Below are 5,311 nucleotides of genomic sequence, written 5' to 3'. Positions count from 1 at the left end.
GGGGGGGGGGGGGGAATCCAGAAAATCCTCCCAGATCACTGCTTGGTGAGAGCTAACCTTGTTTATCCTGCTGCCCAGCCCCCACCCTGGCTTCTGCTCAATCTGGAGTTACAAGATTTCCCAACTTTCTAGCAAAGTCCAAGGTGAAAAGAGGCTGAAGGTAATGGGATCCACCCACTAGAAAGATGCTAATCCTGACAAACTGCTGGAGCAGGAGTCTGAACCACAATTAGATTGAATTCGGTCTCTCCGGAGAAGTTCTGACAAGGCTGGTGGTAACAAAACCGCTTTTCATGGTGCCCTCAAAAGCAGATGGGCTCCACGCAGAAAGTTGGAGAAGGACGCCATTGCCCTCTAGTGGCCAGAAGTGCAATCTTCCGTGAAGGAGTCCATTTCCAGAGATGCACAAGGCTCTCGATGTCAGGGTAAAATTATAGCAGAAAGATGTTTAATTATCCTCCTCGAGTGTTTTCTTTAGTCCTTCCTGTTCGTAGAGGAGGCTGTGGATGGCTATCACAGTAATCCTGATGGAACGACTCACTCCTACTCCTATTGCCGCATTAGGATGGGCCCAACATTCTCCAGCTTTAGTTTCTGTTTTTAAAAGACCTGTTGATATTTTTCCCCCAATTAAACCACAAATTTATATAGGTCATATATCTTCATATATATTTCAGAGTCGTTAACTTTGAATTGGAAAACTGACAACTCACATTCTGGGTAACCAAAGAATGGGAGTTTTTCACCAATTAGTTGACTTTTTATGAAATAACACCTCATTTCATAAGGGAAAAATTATCCAAAACATATTTCGACCCCTTAAATAATTAATTAGTGAATATACACAATGCTTTAATCTTCTAGGGAGAAAAGTACTTGGGAATTCATTGTCATTCTGAAAATCTGGCCGACCAAGAAAAAGGTTTACTACCCACTTTCAACTCTATGAAGCACTGTTTCAATATTTATTATTATTATTTTTATTACTGCTACTATTATTATTATTAAATGATTGGGTATGCCTCTAATCAAGCTGAAAAAAATCAATACTGAAAATAAATTCAAAATTAATATGTTTCTCAAATGTCTACCTACACAAATTTATTGAGAATGAAAAATAAATCAGATTTACAGATCTTGTTGAGATGGTTCTGAAAAATAGATTTAAATATAAAAGATCCAAGTTTATGTGATCTGTGAGCTTCAGAAGTCACCAGCATTCATTCACAGGCAAGGTTCACACACTATGTTCATGGGAGTGTAGCTTTGGCATTGTAAATCAGGCCATGAGGTCAAAGTCATGGCATTTCCCATATGAGGGTCCCCAAACCAGAATCTTTACAAAGCAGCCATGTAATTCTATTCAAAGTGAGAGAAAAACCATGAATTATGAAGACATGTGCATTAAAAAGAGCATGAAATTGATCCATATTCCCCCAAATCATGACATGGTTCTCCAAGTCAGCCCCCCCTTCTCCCAAACATAAATAATGGAGAATACACATTTGGAGGTACCACAGTAAAAGGGAAATATAAGTTCTAGGCCATAAAAAGATACAGCTGTAACTTTATTTTTTTTTTCAAATTAACCAAAAGATTGTATCTTAATTGAAAATAGAATTTAGGTTTCTAGTAATTTTACTGTCTCGCGTTCTGATAAGAATGCTGAGCAAAATGAAAGTTCTGAAGTGCTATCAAGATGGTCCACTGCTTCAATTAGAAATATTTTAAAAGCCTATTTTTCTAGAATGCCATAAACCCAGTTTGAATAAATCTACATGTGTAGGCCTCACCAGATTATCCCATCTCAATCCTTCCTATGCATTTCTTCAACACCCCACCACCACACACACACACACACAGGGGTGGGCAAGGAGGGTGTTTTTTTTTTTTTTTTCAAACAATATAATAAACAGAGCAGTATATGCAGACTCTGAAATTGTAACTAAGATGATAACGATAATAATTATTATTAACAATAAAGTATGGCTACAAGACATTTTTCATGCATTAAATTGTAATGTCTCAACAAAAGCAAGCTATCAAGCTAATTCTTACTCAAAGTTTCTTGGCCTCTCCATGCCTTTGCTTGGTCTCTACTGGAAACTACTCATATTCCTTTGTACTAGGCAGGATTTCAGTTTTGCACAGTGGATGGAATTCCAGGGCCTACTGGCCAACTTTAAAACTTGGAATCAGAGCTTAGGTTTAAGGAACTCAACATGACTGTAGCTTCAGAGTCCCTCTGGTCCTGGCCACAACTATGTCCCTTTGTTTTGTAACTTTTATTCCTTTGTTCCTCTGAAAGAAGACCAGGCTCCCAGCAGCTGGGGTTGGGCAGGGACTTTTATGTTTCCCAGTCTGCACCTCCGTATTTGTAAAAATAATCCCAAGATTAATGAAATGAAGACCAGCCCCTTCTCTTTGCCTCTCCCATCTCAGAAGGCTCCAGTGCAGAGTCCAGCCTGGCAAACATGCTGATGCGATACTAATGGATCCTCGCTCCTGAGAACACATCTGCATCCCCATCCCCAGGAAATCCAGAAACCCTGCAAAACCATTGATGTTTGCTGCAAGCCCAAGTGATAAGGAAATTGATCTAGCCTCTCGCCAGATTAATTATCATTGCTTCCCTGTGATTAAACCGAGAACTTACTGTCTCATTTTAACCGATAGGAACGATCAGAAGAAAACAAGAAAAGATTTCAGAATCATCTGAACAAGATTTCTATAGGAGGAAACCGAAGGGAAGACTTTAGGCAATTGTATCCCTCTTGCAGCAGTGTTCCAGGAACGAACCCCCCCATCCCCAACACACACACACACACACACACACACACACACCCCACCACCAATTCCCACCACCGCTTAGCTTAGGAAAGGACCCGTTGTCCTGCGGGAATAGCATTATTAAATAATTAAAAGATGCATTTTCTTCATAGCAATGCCATGGCCCGTGAAATTCCTGCTGCATTATCAGCAAAAGCAACAGGGCTTCTTCTAGCATCTAGAAAACCTTTCACCCGAGAGAGCCAGGAGCACGCAGCACCCGCGAAAGCAGGGCCTTGTAAAGAAATAGACAAGGAAGCAGGACCTTCGGGCCCCTAGGACCCCACTTTCTCTAGGGACTCTGCTCCCTAGGGTGAGGCGACCCTCCAAATGGTCCTCGGGATTGGGGACAGGGAAACGGGGTGCTCATCTCGCCGCTTTTCCGTTCCCTGCCGGCTTCTCCGAGCCTCCTGCCTCCCGGACTCGCGTTCTGGGGGCAAAGCGCAGAGAGGCTGTGCGTGCTGGGAGCTGGGGAGGCTTGGCGCGCTCCGAGAGGAGGCGCAGGCTTGGGGAAAGCTTTCGTTCGCAAAGTTAACGTTAACCCTGGAAGGCTTCGCCAAGCCCAAGCCCGAACCCAGCTCTAGTCCCAGCAGCTTGCAGACCTACCCCTGATCCGTTGGGACTTTAGGAACCGCCGCCCGAGCTCCGGAAGAGACTTGGGCTTGAGGGCTGGAGCGCGCGCCGCAGTCGGCAGCCCCAGAGCCGCAGTCAGCGGACCAAACCCACGCAATTAAAGTGCGGAGGATCGCCGCTCCAAGCCGGGCTCCTTCCCCTTTTCGGGGCTTTCCCAGCAGTCTCCACCCGAGGGACTGTGCCCTGGGGATCGCTCAGCGGAGATCAGGGAAGACCGCGTAGGAACCCCTCAGAGAGAGGTCTTCAGGTCGCACGCAGCTTTCCGAAAGAGGCGCAGCGCGGGCGGGCGAGCCCCGTGCTGGGGGCGACTTTTCCCCAGAGAAGAGACCGGGGGCAGTCGGCGTGTCCGCAGCTAGCTCTGCAGTCCCTTGCCCCAGCCGGGTGCAAAGCCCTTGTGCCATGGCCTGGGCACAGACCCCAGAGGAGGCCTGAGCAGGGAAGAGTGGTGGAGCGCACATCTGGCTCTTCTACCCCCCTGCGCCGCCCTCGCCCTCAGCTGGCTCCCTTCTCCTTTTCTGATTTTTTAAACAAATCTTTACACACACACCCTCCACCTTCTGCTTTGCATTAGCGAAGTCTTCTCCGGTTAGACCTCAGCCTGCCCCCCTCCCAAGACAGTCTCTAAGGAAATCCTACCCCCACCCACTCCGAGAAGCCCTGTCCTGGAGAAAGGAAGGGACTGGCGGAGCGCCTTACCTGGGGCCCTTGCGGGTGGACGCGACCTCCGGCTGTGGATCTCTGGTGCGGAGCAAGCGCAGCGGTGTCAGCCCCAGTCCCGGTCCCATTCACAAGTCGGCGGCGGCTGCGAGCGGCCCCCGCGGCATCTGCTCCTCGGCCCGCGACGCTCCCCTCAGCTGGCGGCGGCCGCGGAATGAGCCGCCGAGCGCGCTAGTGGCAGGAATGAGAAACCGGGGGGAGGTGGCGGGCGGCGGGCGGGCGGGCAGAGGGGAGGAGGAGGGAGGCCGCCGCTGGGAGGGATGGAAAGGGCGGGGGGCGGAAAGGAGCTGAGGCTTCCAGCGCAGCGAGCTGGGCCTGGCAGGGGCTGCGGGGGCCGACCTGGTCCGCGCCCCTCCCCCAAGGGCCCGAGATGTGCCAACCCCTGGATCCTTTGCCGCCCCTCCCTCCCCGGTCGAGGCGCTCCGACTCCCTTGGGGCTGAGACAGAGTCTGGAGCGACTGAAGTTGGGCTCCGGGGACGCACAGCCAATCAGGGAGGGCGACGGAGGGAAGCTGGAGAGGGGTTGGGAGCCCCCATTTTCCTCCTTCCCCTAAATCCGCTCCATCTGGTCAAGCTGGGTCCTCGCCTGGCCCCCCTGATGGTGGGTTGAAGGAAGGCATCGCCCAAGTGGGGGAGGCAATCAGGAATTAGGGAGCGCATTCTCTTCTTTCTCACTCTGCTACCCCACCCTCCAAAAATCCCTCCACGTTGGCGGCCCTTTCCCAGCTCCCACCCCTTTCCTCAAGCCCAAAGCCCCCTCCCTTGCAAACTCTGCTTGCGGTGCGGGTGGTGAAGCCGAAGGGAAGGGGGCTTTGGACTTTGAGAGAGCCTTCTTGGTTCTCTTCCAGTCCTCTTCTCCCCCCACGCACAGCGCCTCGGGGGAGACGCCAATAGGTCAACCTCACCCCCCACCCGAGGGATCCTTGATCCTTACCCCAGAGGGGTATCAGTCCCCCCGCGGGGTGGAGGGGGTCACTTGTTGCCTCCCCCACCGGTTCCCTTGCAGACCCGCCAAAGGAAGGAGGACTGTGGAGAGTGCTGTTCTGCGGGAGGGAGGGTCTATGGGGCGAACTACCCGCATCCTCCCTAGGTCTAGGGTTTCCCCTCACCGAGGGGTGCGGGCAACCGGGGG

General features: G+C 50.7%; 1 protein-coding gene across 3 annotated transcripts in view; it reads right to left on the bottom strand.

The window, feature by feature from the left end:
• Cdh11 (cadherin 11) overlaps positions 1-4,368 on the bottom strand; it is a 148,985-nt gene extending 144,617 nt beyond the window's left edge. For 2 of the 3 annotated variants that reach the window (XM_015488653.2, XM_048792052.1), the window contains exon 1: positions 4,159-4,368. The gene's annotated coding sequence lies outside the window, so the exon portion shown is untranslated. Of the gene's footprint in view, positions 1-3,435; positions 3,593-4,158 lie in introns of those variants that run through there. The other variant, XM_048792051.1, reaches the window with a different exon arrangement.
• Between the last annotated feature and the right edge of the window lie 943 nt (positions 4,369-5,311).

The sequence above is a fragment of the Marmota marmota genome, unplaced genomic scaffold (genome assembly GCF_001458135.2).
Source record: "Marmota marmota marmota unplaced genomic scaffold, marMar, whole genome shotgun sequence".
Taxonomy (NCBI): domain Eukaryota; kingdom Metazoa; phylum Chordata; class Mammalia; order Rodentia; family Sciuridae; genus Marmota; species Marmota marmota.
The sequence above is the reverse complement of the archived record's forward strand: the minus strand, read 5'-3'. Positions and strand labels throughout refer to the sequence as shown.